The 18987-nt window shown below is 37.7% G+C and overlaps 1 protein-coding gene across 8 annotated transcripts in view; it reads left to right on the forward strand.

The window, feature by feature from the left end:
* The window catches only part of MEF2A (myocyte enhancer factor 2A), a 95092-nt gene that overhangs the window by 5652 nt on the left and 70453 nt on the right, over positions 1 to 18987 (forward strand). The window lies entirely within an intron of this gene.

The raw sequence follows: 18987 nt of genomic DNA on the forward strand, positions 1-18987 counted from the left end.
TGTTTTCGGTCTGATGGCTGGTGTTGACAAAATTGGAGATTAATGAATAAATAAAATTACACTATAATTTGGGATTCTTTAGGAAATTATGGATAGTCCATCAAAGCTTTAGCAACAGTGTTCTGCTTTAACTTGTTTTTTTTTAAAAATGATTCAGCTGATTCAATAACATGAATGTAAACTTCAGCGCAAAAGGATAGGAAAAGACAGTTTGAATTAGCTGGAATAAATTGTATTCCAGTAAATATCTACAAATGACAATGTGCTGTCATATGAATAGTTGTTCTGCAGTAACTAGAGTGGAAAAAGTTTGTCCTTTTATCAAGTGTTGTGATACTGCTGCCTGACCTTTGGGCCTTTGAAAATAAGTATGCGTGTTCCTGGGGGGGTGGGGGGGGGCAGAAGAGGCAGAATTCTGGGCTCTGGGAATTGGCCACAAAAGACACAGTACAGAGAGCCTATTAGTCATATATGTTGCTGCTACAGTTCTTGCTTTGCAGGAGAAGTTGCTATTCATACGTCCAGATTGTTAGGGCTGTATAAAGTGTGATTCCCTCCTACAGTAATTACTTGTTAACATTACATCCCAGGCGCTTGTCTTTTTTTATTTTATTTAGGAGAACCAGGCGGTATATACATGCTTGCTTCCTCCTCCTCCTCTTTCCCAATAGCTTATCTGAGAAATGGTAACTGATTCAAACTCAGTAACATTGATCTTCTATAGCTAAGAGGAGAGTAGTACAAGGGCCTAGGTCAGTAATGGGGAACATTTTCGGCACTGTGCGCCCAAACCAGAACGTGTGTGCAGGTATACGTGCCGCAGCGCCGGAAACCTGAAAACCAGCTGGCCTGTTTTTTGGCCTTTTGGGGGGCTGTTTTTTGGGCCATTTTCAAGCTGCTTTGGGGGCATTTTTCGGGCTGTTTTTGTGCCATTTTTCAGGCCAAAAATGGCCTGGAAATGGCCCAGAAAACAGCCTGAAAACAACCCAAAAAAATGGCCTGAAAAAGTCCCGGAAAAACGGCCTGTTTTTTTAGCTGTTTATGGCCTGTTTTCAGGCCGTTTTCAGGCTGTTTTCCAGCACTCCGGTGCCCGCAAAGACCAGCTGGCCAGAAACCAGAAGACCAGCTGGCGACAGAGTGCATGCCCAAAGAGAGGGATCTTCTTACCACCTCTGGCATGCATGCCACAGGTTTGCCATCACAGGCCTAGGTGTATTCTAAAGTCAGTCCACCACCTTAACCTGGAATGATCCACTTAACAGCTGAGGCCATGATGTAGATAAGCTAGGTGCTCTGCTCTACACTTCTATTCAAAGCAGGTGGAGGAGAGTGCCTGGAGGCCAGCAAAGCTATGTTTTACACAACACAGATGTCCTGATGTGATGCTCAGAGTGAAGTGCTACTTCATTTTCCATAGCACATCTCAAGAGGATGGTGTATCGGGGAAGCATTGATTGAAAATCCACTTCCTCTTGAGGCTTCACAGAAGCCTACAAACTGTGGTTTTGATATGAGCTGTGATAAAGTCCAGGCAGTTCCCCGATTCAAGGAAAGTTCTTTGAACAGATCAATGGCTGGAATAGATTAACTGACTGTAAACTTAGTGTAAAAGGTATAAATGAAACCTATTTTCTTCCTATTCTGCGGGAACTGTAAGTTTATCAGTTGACAGAGTATCTGCTGTCTGTTAAGTATTTTATTTAAAACATACAGCCAATTTGTAATAAATGCATGTACGATTACAGTAGAAAGATTTGATTATAGTATAATCAGTACACTTGTTTATTTTATCTTCCTCATTCCTAATTCTTGCTAATGGTTGGAACAAGCTTGTTATGATATATTATTGCTTCCTGAGTTTTCCTTAAATAACACTTGCTGAAATGTACTACATGTGGTTGACTGTCTGATTTAGAAGTGTATCTGGCATAGTATCCAATGAATGAGTAAAATATAGTGGCAGTTGAAAACAAACATTGAACTGCAGCAATCTTACACCTACTGTGTGGGAGAATTTTTAATATGCTCCCAGAGTTTGTGTAAGTGTCTTCATAACTACCTGCTTGTTGTAAGTAAGCTTAACAAGTTATGAATCAATTTATCATATATTAATTATGTCATTATATATGTTTCTAGTTATTTATGAGATTCAGCCTGGAGTGCTAAAAATTCTGGCAAAAGTGACTGAAAGCCCAGTCATATTAGTATACCTTCATTTGTTTCATTTTCAGTCATGTTTCCTTGAACAGAGATTAATGGAAGATTTGTTACAGTGTTGTTACAACTCTTACAGAAATGAAATCATTAAGTTGGACTTGCTTTGAATTTCGTAATACTTGACGTATGATGCTATTTGCCCTTACCTTTGGAAGCAAAGACTAGTAACCTGTCCCTTTGTGGATAGCATTGAATAGAATATTTCAACCATAGTGATCTGAAAGCTATGATATAGTTGGGTTGCAAACTGCCTTTTTTTTTTAAACAAACAACTGTTCTTGTTAATTTTAAATTGGATCTGTATTCTATGCCCAGAGAACATAAAAACATGAGGGTCTGTCCTAGTTCTATATTTATTCATTTTATTAAATTTATATGCCTCCCATTTCACTAACCACGACTCTGGGTGGCTGACAAACAAAAACAGAAGGACAAGCATTGAATATTATTCCATTTCATATGTTAGAGCAGCTGTGATGATGCCTTAGGGATGCTTTTAGCCAGGTGGTGGAGAAAGAAATTCCACTTCTACCATGGGCACTCCCAACTTGTGTTGAATTATGTCTTCCATCATAGTATCTCTTGATAGACTCGTCCTCCATGAATTTATTGAATAATATTTTAAAGCCTTTGAAGTTGGTAGATATCACGATATCCTCTGTAAATTAATTACATGGCTCTTTGAATAAGTACTTTTTTGGCTGTTGTGAGTTACCTTATACAAGTTGCCCTCGATTTACAACAATTCGTTTAGTACCTTTTAAAATTACAGTGACACTGAAAAGTGACTTATTGACCAGTTTTTACACTTATGACAATTGCAGCATCTGTATGGTCATGTGATCAAAATTCAAGCAGTCTGCAACCAGCATGTGTATTTATGATGGTTGCAGTGTCCTGGAGTTCTGTGCTCACCATTCATAACCTTCCCAGCTAGCTTTTCACAAGCAGACTGAATGGGGGAAGCCAGATTTGCTCAACAACTGCATGATTCACTTAATAACTGCAGTGACTCTCTTAACAATTGTGGCAGAAAAGGTTATAAAATGGGGCACAACTCACTTAACTGTCTTGCTTAGCAACAGAAATTTTGGGCTCTGTTATAAGTCAAGGACTATAATTAGCTTTATTCATGGAAGTGTTTTGAGAAAGGGCAGCAATTTCTTTCTATTTCTCTATGCTGTGTATGGTCTTCCACATCTTGATCAGATGCCTCTTTCAGAAGCTTAAAAAGAAACCAAGATAGATTTGGTTTTATAAATGCAGCAGAATGCTAGATATAGTTGGCATGGATTGTGATTAACATCACTCAGCGCAATAGGAAGAAACAAGTAGAAGTAACAAGTCACATGTTTTGGCAGAGAACAGAGGAATGTAAAGTTAGGAATCTCTCTTTCTATTGGCTTCTTGCATGTGAGTCAAAGCTGGATTTGTGCCTAGCATAGGATTAAAACTCTCAACCTCTCATTTTTAGCCCAGTGCCTTTAACAACCACACCAAACTGGTGCCCAGAAAATACCTGTAGAGATGTGCAGTTGCTACATTTTTAAAATTCAAAAACAAGAAAACAAGCTTTGCTAGAAAGATTTAAGAACAAGTCATCCAAATGTCTTAAGCAGTTATTTGTAATCTACCTCACTTTGAAGTTCATATTCGTGTGTGTATTTGTATAATAATTTGTGCATATGTAAATGTATATATATATACAATCTATTATCAGTCCAAATCGGGATTGATGAAGGCCTCTTCAATGAAGGTTATGGATTATAATCTAGCACACTGGTTGAATGCTGGTTAGTAATGTGTCTCATCTTCCTGGTTAGCATACACGTGTGTGTGTGTGTGTGTGTGTATGTGCGCGTGCGCTCATAGCCAGACTTTTTATAGGATGAAGTTGATCTTACTATATCTGTAAATGGAAAAGAAGTCATTTTTCTAATTTATTCTCTTGAAAGAGCAAACATTCATACAGGAACTAACAACCTGAAACCACAAAAGAATGTGTGGTAATAGTTACCTCCTCAAAATGCAAGCGCTGTTACAGCTACGAGGGGAAAACTTTAGGTGAAAAGGGCACATTATCTCCTTTCCATAAAACACTGGAAAACTGTAAGCAAGCGTTTAATAAAAAGTTATCCATACCACCAATTTTAGACACTACGTACAGAAAATAATCTGAGATTTAAATAATATTGCTCCGTACAATTTTGGCAGCATCAGTATTAAAACACATTATAAACTAGTCTGGATCATCTGGTTGTAGAGCGTTTGATTGGTGAGAAGTGCATACAGTTGTCCAGCATGGACCCCAAACAGCTGAAAAGCAGCATTGAACAGGATCAAAAGAATAAAGTTTCTTGGATTAAAAATAAAACATTGCTTTCTTGTGCTTTCTTTGTTCATAGATCTGTAAATGACAACCATTATAATATAAAAGATTTCATTTACATTTTCTACCAGTAAAAGTAAGGGGATATCCATTTCAAATTCACCGTTTTTCAATCAATTATTCTGTTGCTTGCCGTGGGTGCCAATAAACTGATATACTATTTAATAGTATTTATTAGTAGTAATAATATTAACAGACTTTGACAGACTTCAGAGTAACAAAGATTTTACCACAAAACAGAATCTACTGAAAAAAAGGCGGGAAATATCATTTCATACTAAATAAATTATTGGAAGGAGCATACTGCACTCATGCTAAAATATTTATTTTGTCTCCATTTTTTTTAGTTTAGTTTTTTAATTTAGTTTTAAACCCTAAATTACTTATGTTAAAGCTGCCCTAGCAAATGCCTTTTCTCTTATCAGCACAATGCACAGGGAAATCAGATAGGGCTCCTTTCTGTCAATGTAGAAAATACATACTGTATTCTCAATGATAGCATCTTTATTACAGAATCTCGTGTAGAATTCACCTAGAGTCCTGATTTTTCAACATCACATTTGAGATAATTTTATTAGTATGACCGTTACCGTAGTGACAAAAAAATATTTTCATTTGAAGGTTCTAATCTAGAAGATAATTAGTGTATAAAACACATAGCCTATCTAGTATGAATTTAGATACACTACTGAAATTTCTTTACTTAGTTAAAATGCCCTAGTTTTCATATTAATAACACAAAATTAGCTGCAGTTAAATTGTTAATGAACATTTTGGAATTTATAACTTTCTGGTATCTTAAATTAAGATATGATGGACTGATTTGAGGATTAGTCACATTTTAAATTCTGTGTAGATGTTTATTTCTTCTGTAACTGCAACAAGTGCCTGCATAAAATATTGATTAGGATAGCTATTCATAAAACAATAAAGAAGGCAATCATACTTAACTTCATTTAGAGTACAAACTATCACAATAACCAGGTTCATTCCCTTTGTTAAGCCAGAATCAAACAAAACCCAGCATACAAATATTGGGATTGTGCTTCCAATTCACGTATCTAAAGATATATGAGAGTAGGTTTTAATAGATTAATGAAAAATTAATATCCACTTCAGTGTTACTCATTTTAGTGAGGTTTTGTTTGTTGTATTAATTGTGGAAAATAATGTTTCACTTCTTAACTGATTAAATATTAGTTAAAGATTATGGGAGAAAAAGAGAAGCTATTAACTGGTAGGAAAAAAATAGATTGCTAAGATTTGTCACTATATTGATACAGAAAGCATTTGTTTTAGAACCCCAATCAAAGGCATGCTGCGAATTAGCAATAAAAAAAAATTAAAACCGAATAACACTTTCAAGGGATGCTGATCCTCACCAGCCCCCACTTCTTGCTGATGCAAGTTGAAATAGTAGATCAGTATGGTTGTTGGTATTTCAGCTGTTGCCAGCCGATCATAAGCAGACATTGCTTCAGCTGCTTTAGTTCTTCAGGCAAGGAGATAGTGAAAGACTTGAGGATGTACTGCCAACTTTGAATTATTTGGCAGGAACTCCTCCTTCTGTTGCATTAGATTTGCAGAAGCATCTGGCGTGCACTGTAACTCCACTATTACCCATTTGTAGCGTCTGCTCACATAAAACACGATATTGGAAAATACAGTCATGATCACCTTTTAGTTTTAATGTATCTGGAAGTGGACAATTTCTAATTGTGGTTTAGATTTTGGCTTATTCTGAAGCTTCCCAACAGGTTATTTTTATAGAGTTAAGATTATAAAACACCAAGATCAACTTTAAAACGGAATGTTTAAGTGAGGTAGAGAAATACAGTGCTATACATGCACAGCACTGTATACTTTGAATACCTTTAAAGACAAGTATCTAAATATCTCTTAATACCTTTAGAGACAAATATTGAAGTGATAAAATGTCCCATGAAACAAAGAGGGTTGTTTTATTTAAAAGGTATTAAACTTTAATTTGTTGATTTCTTGCAATCTAGCTGAGGCAAAGACCCAATACAAAGGGGAAAAATGCAGAAAAGTAAAGGAGTAAAAAAACAACAACCCTAATTTTTATTTCTTATGTACTCTACCTTCCTGTCACTCCTTTTTCTGCTCTAACATTCTAGTAAGCCAGAAAGTCTTCAACTAAACTTAAAGTGGAAAGCTATATGTTTTAACTGGAAAAGTGTTTCTAGCTTTAGAAGAAGGTAGTTACACTTTTAGTAAAATAAGATAACGCAAGCATTTATTTTATATATAATGCTGAATTAATTTCTGTATCTTGATATTTGTTTACTGCTTGAACATGGGTAGGAAAAAAAGAAATGAATAACTTGCATGAAATTCTTATCATCCATCCGGACCAGGAGTCCTCAGACTTTTTAAACAAGGGGCCAATTCACGGTCCCTTAGACTGCTGGGGGGTGGATCGTCTGGGTGGGCATGGCTAGGTGGTCATGTGACTAGGTGGGTGTGGCCAATTTAACAGTCCATTGAACAATGCACACAAATTAAACTTTAATTTGTTTTGCTCTTGGGGGTGTTTTATTTGCTTTTGTTTCCATGTTGCTCTTTTGGTTGCTTTTTCTTTTTACTACATCATTTTTTCAGTTGTTTAGGAGTCTAGTGGTCCACTACAGGAAACTCAGTTTTCAGCAATTCTTCTCAGCCCCAAGGAGCTTCAGAAATCAATCTCTCTCTCTCTCTCTTACTCCTCTCTCCTCTCTTTCTCTCTCTCTCTCTCTCTCTCCCTCTCTGTCTCTCTCTTTCTCCATCTCTCTTTCTCTCTCTCTCCCTCTGTCTCTTTCTATCTTCTGGGGGCGGGGGAGGTGAAAAACGGGCTGTTTTCGCCCATTTTTTGCCCTGGGGCATCTGTGCACCCTGTTTGTCACCCTCCCACCTCCAGAAGCATTCTGCAGGCCAAAAATAGGCAAAAACGGCTCATTTTTTGGCTAAAAATAGGCTGTTTTTGCCTGGTTTTTTTGGCCGCCTTTCATTCCCTCTCACCTCCAGAAGCATTCTGCAGGCCAAAACCAGGCAAAAACAGCTCATTTTTTGGCCAAAAACAGGCCATTTCCGCCAATTTTTATGGCCTCCTTTCACCTCTCCCCCCACCGCCAGAAGCATTCTGCAGGCCAAAATTGTTGGGTTTACCTTTTAGTTCCAGCCTGCAGGGCTCCCGAAGGCAAGTTCTGCACTGAAGGGTGGGTTGGGCGATGTGGGCGGGGCAACCTTGTGGTCCTGCGCGGGCCAGATGAATGGCTTCGGCGGGCCGTAGCTTGAGGACCCATGATCTGTACAGTTGGGTTTGGTGCCACCATGGAGTCGGTAATTTTATAGGGTACTTTCTCTTACATATGTATTATTATTATATATGCAAACTATTATGTGCTATATTTTAAATTTTGTGACTTGGTCATGGACCATAAATAAATGAATGTTGGTGGTTTTGTTTATTTAAACTTGTTTTCCTGCTCAACCTTAGGCACATATTTCATTTTATTCATAGCTATTTTCTTTATACATAGTTATAACCTGTTTCCCCAAAAATAAGCCCTCCCCAAAACGTGCAGCCAGTCCCCACTATTTCCTCTGGTTAGGGTTAGGAAGACAGAGCTGGAAATCAGGTAAATTGGCAAGAGAGCCCCGTCTTGCTCCACATGCCCCAAAATAATAAGACCTCCCCGAAAATAAGGCCAATTGCTTATTTTGGGGTTCAAAAAAATATAAGACGGGGTCTTATTTTCGGGGAAACACAGTATATACTATCAATGTGAAGTTATTTTAAAGCAAATATGGAGAAAAATAACATTTTTGAAATGGATTTTGAATGAAAATATAAGCCATATTAATTTGCTAAGGAGTTGTATTCTTGAATCTTGTGATGTCTACCAAGCACAAATTTTCTCCTCTCCTTGGTGCAATAGCTTTTGGTTCAATGTTTTATGACTAGAATAGATAACAGAGAATAGTCTTTTTTCACTTTTTTTCCCAGTGTAATTTTTCCACTGAGAATCTGCAGAGAGAGGGAGTTTTGACAATTTTATCTAGGAGCGCCTACATTTTGACAGCACTGTCAGAAATCCATCACACTTAAAATAATTAGAGCCTGTAAAGTTAAATTTTATTGACTAGAATGCGTAGTAGTCAAGGCATCAAGTGACTGAGTCTTGTTCTGCTTTGGACATGAAACCAGAAGGGTAACCTTGGGCCAGTCATTCTCTCTTAGCCCTAGGAAGGAGGCAATGGCATGCAAAACTGTGCCAAGGTAACTTTAGGAATTAGATCAAGCAGTCATCAGGAGTCAGCAGTGACTGAAAGACTGGAATATATATTACCATATATATGATTGATTAATAGATTACATTTATTGAATGCCAATTACCTAATTTATTGAATTTAGTGTATTGAGGATCCTAAACTAAAAGCGTGATTCCAAAGGTCAATATTTAAAGAACACAATTTGTTCCAAAATATATACTATATGATAACTTTAACTGCAGCTTTTTCTTAAGACACATTTTCTTGCTCTTTTCGTTTTTTATGTTGAATGTGAAAAAGACATAATTGACAGCTCATTTATAGGTTTTACATTTAAAGAAGTAGCCATTAAATATCTAAATTAATGCTTCAAACTGTGAACTTATTTATACTTGGAGAAGAAAATTGAATGTAACCTTCAGCCTCCTTGGGTTGTTCTTATGATTTTGCTTAAAAAATCTTTTTGCATGTCAAACTAAAGCAGGTTTACTTGCATATATACTTCACTGAAGTTACTTGGATTTTAACACTTGCATATTTTAAAAGTATTTCATCGCAATAAAATATTGCAGCCTTAGTTTATTTATATGAGTAATTGTTGTGTTTTTGCACTTGAAATGGTCATTGAAATCTTAATTCAACTTAATATATACAAACATTGAAAGTTCAATTTTTTTGATATTGTAAAAAAAAATATGACAGGTACACCTTAAAATATGGTAAAGCAAGGGTTACAATGGTAGATAGATAAAATATGTCATGCATTACAAGGCCTTTTTTCTAAAGCTCATCATGACATGTTACTTAAGTATACAGACTAACAGTTGAATTGTAAAGATAAATTATTTCCCGAGGTGTTCTGATACGTCCATGCTTTCCATTAAGCTATATTTAGTCAGAAATATTGCTGCTTAAAGAATTTGGGAATACAATGCATGCTGCCCTTGGAGATGTTCAGGGTTATCCATAAATTGTTAGAAATTATACTATACTATTATACTAGATTGTGAGTGGACGTGCCCACCTAAAAATGGGATCACATGGGGTGCATTTTTTTCAAGGGTGGTGCATTTGAGGAAGGTAACTGTAGACTCTTTGTTTTCACTCCCTCACATTGTTTTCTTGTAGACTTTCATTTGTTTTTTTGTTTAGGTGTGTAGGCACTTTTCAAGGACCCACTGCTGTTGCATACAATATTATCTCAAACTAGTTGCGATCAGAAGATAGTATAATTTCTAACAATTTAGTACTTGAGGCTAGTGACACATAGCAAGCCTTAGGTAAAACACAGTGGCAAATAACTTGTGAAATCTTGCCAGGGAAACATGTCCAGGCAATCACCAGGAGGCACTACTGACTAGAATAGAATAGAATTTTATTGGCCAAGTGTGATTGGACACACAAGGAATTTGTCTTGGTGCATATGCTCTCAGTGTACATAAAAGAAAAGATACGTTCATCAAGATACAACATTTACAACACAATTGATGATCAATATATCAATATAAATCATAAGGATTGCCAGCAACAAGTTATAGTCATACAGTCATAAGTGGAAGGAGATTGGTGATGGGAACTATGAAACGATTAATAGTAGTGCAGATTCAGTAAATAGTCTGACAGTGTTGAGGGAATTATTTGTTTAGCAGAGTGATGGCCTTCGGGAAAAAACTGTTCTTGTGTCTAGTTGTTCTGGTGTGCAGTGCTCTATAGCGTCGTTTTGAGGGTAGGAGTTGAAACAGAAAAGCACAAATAAATAAATATACAAAGTTTAATATTATATTGGATGTATGTTTATAAAAGTACAAACTGCAGAGCCTGAAACTGCATTCTTGAAAATTTGACATCTCTTTGCTGTAGTATTCTAAAACTGAAGTCTGTTTTATACCTTTTTCCCTGCCCTGTGCCTAATCATTTAGATAAGATTAGAAGGCAGAAGATACATCTCCTATTTTTAGACTTAAAAGCAATTTTTGGTAGGAGCACTTCAGTTGTGGCTTTGCCTCTGGAGAAAGTGAGATTAATCGCCTTTTCCACATGTTGGCTTTCATGGAAACTTCAGCTACTGAAAGAGAAACCCCCCAAAATATTTTAGTTTTCTTCAGGGTGGATAAAAATCAGATTTTTTTTATTTAAATGGAATTTTTTTTATTTTTATCAAATATATTTTAATAAATGCTTTTGGAGTAAAAATCTATCTAAAGATAGTTTTCTATTTAAGATACATTAATAATTTAGTTTATTCAGCATGAAATGGATCTTAGTTATATAGCATGAGGCTGTAGATCAGTGGTAGTCAACCTGGTCCCTACCACCCACTAGTGGGCGTTCCAGCTTTCATGGTGGGCGGTAGGGGTTTTGTCCAATAATAATAATAATAATAATAATAATAATAATAATAATAATAATAATGATAATAATAATAATAATGATGATGATGATGATAATTATTATTATTATTATTATTATTATTATTATTATTATTATTATTATTATTATTATTATTATTATTTAATTTTTATACCGCCCTTCTCCCAAAGGACTCAGGGCGGTGAACAGGCAGATAAAATAATACAATACATTACAATAAAAACACTATTTAAAAAACTTATTCAATAAAGCCTAAATTTAAAATACAATACAAAATATAAAATAAACCCCAATAAAATCCATGTTTAAAAACCCTATTAAGCCAGTCCTGCTCGGAAGAATAAATATGTTTTAAGCTCGCGGCGAAAGGTCCGGAGGTCCGGAAGTTGTCGAAGTCCTGGGGGAAGCTCATTCCAGAGAGTAGGTGCCCCCACCGAGAAGGCTCTCCCCCTGGGGGTCGCCAGCCTACACTGTTTGGCTGATGGCACCCTGAGAAGGCCCTCTCTATGGGAGCGTACCGGCCGGTGGGAGGCATATGGTAACAGAAGGCGGTCCCGAAGATATCCCGGTCCTATGCCATGGAGCGCTTTAAAGGTGGTAACCAACACCTTGAAGTGCACTCGGAAAACCACAGGTAGCCAGTGCAGCCTGCGCAGGATCGGTGTTATATGTGGCTCCCTCTATCACCCGTGCGGCTGCATTCTGAACTAACTGAAGTCTCCAGGTGCACCTCAAGGGGAGCCCCATGTAGAGAGCGTTACAGTAGTCCAGGCGAGAAGTGACGAGGGCGTGAGTGACTGTGCATAAGGCATCCCGGTCTAGAAAGGGGCGCAACTGGCGGACCAGGCGAATACTGAAGCACTTTCCTTTTTTTAATTTAATTGACTTTTTAAAAAAAATTCACAGCATTATTTAAAAACATTTTCATTAGGTTTTCATAAAATTCCCTGTGACAATTTAAATTTTTGAAAATATACTATTTGTATCGCCCACGCATAAGTTTAGTTCACGTTACGTAAGTGAAACTAAATGGCGCTATAGTGCGACCACAAACAAAAGAGCCTCATCCCAGAATAGCTCGTGCACCTCCCCCTAAACCAGTGGGCAGTTAGAAAATTTTACTACTAACAGAGATGCAAAAGTGGGCGGTAGGTATAAAAAGGTTGACTACCCCTGCTGTATTGCTGTAGATTCTGCAATATTTACATTTTTTGGTAAACTCATTCAATGAATCCAAGCTCTGCAAGCTGAGTTAACATGCACTGCATTGATGCATTCACACAATTTCACAGTAACCATGAGATAAATCATAAAACGAAGTTCAGAACTATTCCTTTATCCCCTTATTTTGCAAATCTATGTACACTACAAACTATGATTGTTTGAAGAGAAATGCATCTGTACCACCAGGCTCTAAGTGTGAGGAGGAAGGTCTAGCAGTAAAAATGAAAGTGAAATCTTCTAAGCAGCTTATAAATATAATATTAAAAAGTACCTGTCATTTCAGATCCGTCAGGGCAGCACCTGTTAGTGGGCACCCACTCACCTGCTGCCTGCCATGTCCCTCACCATGTTGTGTCACTGCCGCATCATCAGCTGTCCCATTAAAATGAATGGGACTGTCGGTGAGTCAACAGCAAGACAGAGGAGCAGTCGCTGCAGGACAGAGATGACAGTTGCTCTTTAAAAATTATGATTTAAATCGAGTCGATTTAAATCAAGCCTTTTTACTAGTGATTTAAATCATTTAAATCGACTTGATTCAAATCAAATCCAATTCATATCTGCTTTTGGTGCTGGCATACTATAATTATTATAGGTAATTCTTAGGGATAATCTTGCTGTCTGCTCTTCTAAAATTATGTAACTTGGTTGCCATTACCGGTATATATTATGCATCATACGACACTCAACTTCATTTATTGTATTCTAAGCTCCATGAAGAATTTCCTTTAATTCTGAAACTCCCATTATTCTAAAAGCAGAGGGGAAAACTATGCATTTTCAATGCATCCTACACAATTTTATACAGCTCTGACATCCCTCTCTTGAATTTATTTTTCAAATGCCCTGAATGCTATGAACTTTAATCATAACCTTTTTATTTGGTTACCACTTTTTCCAATTCAGCAATATCCTCCTTGAGATAAACTGATAAAAATTTTATAGAAGTGTAAATAAATATGTGCAAGAAAAAGCATTTTCAGGAAAAATGTAGGGTCCATGTAGGAACTGTCTTTTGTCTTGTTTGATATTCCATGCTTGGGTATTGTAGGTTCTTTAAAAATAACTAATATGTATTTTTTTAAATATTTGAGTTTATACTTATAAACTCATTATATACTTAATCTTATATATTAGAATACATGACCATAGCTTATAAGCCTTAAAACATCAGTATCATTTTCAGAGCTTAGGTAGCAGCCATGTGATGCTAAGAAATGACACAGTCATTCTAAAGAGTTGTAGGCCCATGCTATGTTTGCACTCCCGTGTGGACTAAAGGAACTCTTTTAAACAATTTCTGAAGTGCTGTATGGTTGTTCCATTTCTGGAGACACTCAAAAAGAGACTGGACAACCATTTGTCTGTAGTGGTGTAGGGTCTTCTGCTTGAGCAGTAAGTTGGGCTCAGTGGTGAAATCCAAATTTTTTTACTACCGGTTCTGTGGGCGTGGCTTGGTGGCCATGACAGGGGAAGGATACTGCTGTTCCTGTCTGCACTGCAGACAGGAACAGCTCTCTGAACTGAGTTGTCCTTGAAAAGGTGAACATGGTGGTTCATACTGGATCGATGGCCACCAGGACACTGCAGGACTCCAGATTAAAGTGGGAGTTCAAAGAAACATCCTTGAAGGAAAGAATGAAAGGTCTGTCCATGTATAACCAAGTACAAAGCCTTTTTGCTGTTTAAGAAGAAAATAACGAAGTACTTTATCTGTTTTCAGACATTTCATCAATAGAAGCATTCATTTAGTCTTTATTTTGTGACATCAACAATGAATTAAAACTGCTTGTAAAATATCCCAAAATGGCTTTTGTCAGAGGACAGCAGTTACTGCAAGTTCCATATGCAGTCAGATGTCTATTCTATGCAATATGTGCAGTTACTTCTTTTCAAGAGTTGGTATTGTTCCCAGCTTTCAGAATTTAGCAATCAGCATTGAAACACTGGAATATTTTTTGGCAGAGTACAGTAGCTATTTAGCAAGAAATCAGACTGTATTGGAAAAAATACAACTCATATTTTTTTTTCTTCAAACTATACCAGTGAGACTTGCGAGTTGCATTTTTAGCGTGATTATTGTTTGGAAGTTCTGCCATTATCAAGTCAGTGTTGTAGAATTGTTTCGTGTCTTTGCAAATTGGAAACACATTGATAAACTGTGGGTAAAGTTGACCAGTCCCTGCTTTAAGACATAGTTTCAATCCATTTGTACAATAAATTCCCAGTGGATCATTCCAGAGGCATGCCATGCTTCAGAAACATTGATAGTAAAGCTGTAGTCTTCAATTTTTCACTCCTGGTGGGCTTTCTTAATTACTATTGGAAATACACACCCACTCACATCTCAGTAGGCCTCCAACTTCCTGTAAGAAGAAAAATAAAAACCCATTGATGTAGTCAACTTTCAGCAAATCTAAGAAATGCTAATTGGATCATGAACATAGGGGCACAATAAGTTTTCCAGATTGCCATGGATGGTCAAAGCATATACCGTATATACTCGAGTATAAGCCGACCCGAATATAAGCCGAGGTACCTAATTTTACCACAAAAACTGGGAAAAACTATTGACTCGAGTATAAGCCGAGGGTGGGAAATGAGGCAGCTACTGGTCAATGTAAAAAATAAAGATAGAGCCAAGTAAAATAACATGAATATTTATTTGAACGAAAAACAATAAAAGTGCAAAAGGGGGTCCCCAAAAAGAATATGGTATCAAAAATACAGTATCTTTAAAAGTAACAGCAACCAAGCTAACGAGAGCTAAAATCCCTCAAAACTCTCCTCCTCATCATCTGTTTGTCCAAACAGAGCTTCAGCTACTTCAGCGTCTGTGATGTTATCCGCATATACGTTGTCATCATCACTGAGTTCACAGTCGTCATCATCACTGCTGTCACCCTCATACAATGCGCTGTCTTCACTGCCATCCATAGCATTACTAATGCCACATTTCTTGAAGGCACGTTGCACCATGTCCTCTGGAATATCTTCCCATGCATCACGAACCCACTGTGCTATTAGTTGTATGTCTGGCTTTCTCAGATTTCCAACTTTTGTCAGTTGAGCTTGACCAGATGTCATCCATTCATGCCACATCCTTCGCACGGTCCTAGAAAGGTTTATTTAAACTGACATCTAGGGGCTGCAATACAGATGTAAGCCCACCTGGAATAACGGCCAAAGTGACTTGAGATGACTTTGCCAATTTTTTTATGTCATCAGATATGTGGGCTCTGAACATATCCCAAACTAACAGTGATGGTTTTTTCTTTAAGGCTGCTCCTGGTCGTCCGTTCCAAATTTCTTCCAGCCATTTTTTTGTTCCATCTTCATCCATCCAGCCTTTAACATGTGCACGCACTGTAATTCGTGGCGGGAATTTTACCTTATTAGGCAAGGTCTTTCTTTTAAAAATAATAACAGGCCTCAGCTTGGTACCATTAGCCAAACATGACAGAACGACTGTGAAATGGTTTTTCATTTCCTGTGGTTCTTAGTAAAATTGTTTTGTCTCCCAAACTTGCCACAGTTCTGTTGCTTGGAAGATCAAAGGTCATAGGCGTTTCATCCATATTTCCAATATCTTGAAGGTCATAGTTATGGATCCTTCTTTGTTTTATGATGAATGAATGGAATGACATCACTTTTTCATCAAGGTCTTTTGGCAGCTTCTGTGCAATCTTTGTTCTTTGCCGCAAACATAGGCCAAACCTATTCATGAAGCGGTACACCATCCTGCTGATGCAACAAATTTTCAGTGCCTGGTACTTTAAATTTTTCTTCTTTAGCCATTTGAAGGCACGTGGCGAATTCCATACGTGTTACACAGTAACCATTTTGACACTCCATAACCCATTCATGCAATTCAGTCTCTAGAGCCCCAAATGGACTCGTTAAACCACGTCGAGCTTTTTGCCTTTGGAAGCTTTTCCAAGTCAGCTTTCATTTTCCGCCACTCCTTACTTGTTTTCATCAACACAAAATTCCCTACTTGCAATACTGTTATTGCTTTCTTCTGCTCTTGACACAACCTTAAGTTTGAAAGCAGCTTCGTATGACCTGCGTTTTGTTTTGATGGTCCAGGATTAGAAGTACTGGGATCCATTCCTAACAGGAAAAAAATTATTACGACGTCAACTGCCATCAGGAAACCATCACCCCAGAAAGCTGTCCAAAGAGACCCATGGACGGCAAGCTATCTTTTCCAAAGGCGAAAAGAGGCGAGTGAGAGGAGGCGAGTGTGTCAAACGCCAAGAGGCGAGAGGAGGCGAGAGTGACAAATGCCCCTTTTAATAAGGGAAACGATCAAGAAAAGGTCTTATTTTAAAAAGTTGCTTCCCAATACACTTCACAAAAGGTTGATGATATGGATGACACAGTCATCCATTTTCATTCCCTACCGTTCCCTTTTCTTTTCTTTTCCAGTCTGTGTTTTCTGGGAATCCTGTAACTATCACACAGCATTTATATAACCCTGCAACACATCATCACAAGAGACAAATACCGTACATTTGTTTCTATACAAATACGTTTTCAGGTCTCTTTATATAAATGTGTTTTCGGCTTAGAACGGGTTGTATTGATTTTCCTTGCTGTAACCCTTCCTGCTAATATTACAAATATATGGGAGAAGGGCGGTATACAATTATTATTATTATTATTATTATTATTATTATTATTATTATTATTATTATTATTATTATTATTATTATTATTATTATATGATGATGATGATTTTTTTGCATTGGACAGAGCGAGCTTCAGTTTACCAAACTTTGTATCTTTTAATGAAACGTGTTAGTCTGGAAGGGACTGTTTGAACTCACAAAACACTTGCAACTTTTAGTTCCGTGCTGAGGATTTTTGGAAAGCAGCCCAGCAATATTTATTTATTGCTCGGACTGCTCTTATTTTCACTCCCCTTTTCTTTTCTTTTCCAGTCTGTGTTTTCTGGAAATGCTGTAACTATCACACAGCAATTTAAGGCAACCCTGCAACACATCATCACAAGAGACAAATACCGTACATTTGTTTCTATACAAATCGTTTTCAGGTCTCTTTATATAAATGTGTTTTCGGCTTAGAACGGGTTGTATTGATTTTCCTTGCTGTAACCCTTCCTGCTAATATTACAAATATATGGGAGAAGGCGGTATACAATTATTATTATTATTATTATTATTATTATTATTATTATTATTATTATTATTATTATTATTATTATTATTATTATTATATGATGATGATGATTTTTTTGTATTGGAGAGAGCGAGCTTCAGTTTACCAAACTTTGTATCTTTTAATGAAGCGTGTTAGTCTGGAAGGACTGTTTGAACTCACAAAACACTTGCAACTTTTAGTTCCGTGCTGAGGATTTTGGAAAGCAGCCCAGCAATATTTATTTATTGCTCGGACTGCTCTTATTTTCACTCCCCTTTTCTTTTCTTTTCCTTCCTCCTCCTCCTTCTCTGCCTCTCTTTCGTCCCCCACCTCCCGGGATCCTTGCGGGACGAAGGTTCTGCCCTGCCTTACACCAGCCGCCCACCTATGCCAAGGTCTCCCTGGCTCTTTCGCTCTCTGTAAGCAGCGGCTTCTCGGCAGCGTCGCCCCCCTCCCCTCCATGGATCGGCTCCTTCCCCAGCACTGAAGGCATCCTTAGGAATACACCTCCACCTCCAGGAAAATAAAAGAGGCAGAGAAGGTAAATCGCCCGCCCGTTCGGAAAGAAAGGGAGAGGACTCCAATGGAAGAAGGAGAGGAGAATTACCAATAACAAACACAAGAGCTGGGTTAGAGGTGCCTTGTCATGTACAAGGAGATCAGAGAGGGCAACCACCGTGAAACAATAATCAGACTCAAAACGGGCTGCTTATTTGCCATTTGCTCTGGGTAGAACGGGTTTTTAAAAAAATTGGTTTGGAGAAGGAAAGCTAATTTGCTGATCTGCGCGAGGTCGGTTTCTTTTGCCTCCTTCTTCTTCCTCCTCCTTCTTCCCACCCTAGCTTGCAATGCCCCATCTCTCCTCCTCCTCCTCCTCCTCCTCCTGCCCCTCTCGGATTCGGCGTTCATTTCTTGCCTTTGTGGAGCGGAGGTGTTGGGGGGGGAGGGTTTGGGAATAGATTTGGCAGAGGAGATTACCGTAATTTTGCTCACTGTTGCTCACTGTTTACTTTACAATGTTCACTCGGGGAAGTGAAACGCAAAGTATAGTTAGCCTGGAAAAAAACTGAACCAAGGGACTGGCTGGAGAGAAGGGCGGCGCGGGGGGGGGGGGGGGGGAGAAATTGTTTGTTCTTGCCGTATTTCTCCGCTTTCCAAGAGGCTTTTCTTTTTCACCTCTTTCTCCCCACCTCCCCAATTTCCATAGGGGGAAAAAAAAACCCTGGGGAAAACTTGGCAAAAAATAAAATAAAATAAAAAGTACTGAGTGCAAATGTTTTTTTTTTATACTGTAGTTGGAGTTTTCCACGTTTCTTTCACATTCAAGGCAGCATTCTCCCCATCCTCGC

The sequence above is a fragment of the Ahaetulla prasina genome, chromosome 13, assembly GCF_028640845.1.
Source record: "Ahaetulla prasina isolate Xishuangbanna chromosome 13, ASM2864084v1, whole genome shotgun sequence".
Taxonomy (NCBI): Eukaryota; Metazoa; Chordata; class Lepidosauria; order Squamata; family Colubridae; genus Ahaetulla; species Ahaetulla prasina.